Raw genomic sequence first — 366 nt, forward strand, 5'->3', positions numbered from 1 at the left:
AACTGCCTGGAAATGTTAGCAGTATGTCGAGCCTGTCAGTTCTTCCTGCCAGTCCTGAAAGGGCACCATGTGCTAATCCTATCAGACAACATGTCGATTGTGTCCTACATAAATCGCCAGGGAGGCCTCTCTTCAAAGCGCCTCTTCATGCTAGTGGAGCGCTTCTTAGAGTGGGCTCAACCCAACCTGCGCTCGCTAAAGGCAGCGCATATCGGGCAAATTGAACCGGGGAGCGGACATGTTATGAAGGAGCAATGTCCCCTCAGGAGAGTAGACGCTCCATCCGCAAACGGCCGAGGTAGACCTCTTCGCCTCAGAAGACAACTCTCACTGCCAAATTTATTTCTCAAAGACCAGGGACGCGTT

This window comes from Sinocyclocheilus anshuiensis, unplaced genomic scaffold (genome assembly GCF_001515605.1).
Source record: "Sinocyclocheilus anshuiensis isolate Anshui unplaced genomic scaffold, SAMN03320099.WGS_v1.1 scaffold174, whole genome shotgun sequence".
NCBI lineage: Eukaryota > Metazoa > Chordata > Actinopteri > Cypriniformes > Cyprinidae > Sinocyclocheilus > Sinocyclocheilus anshuiensis.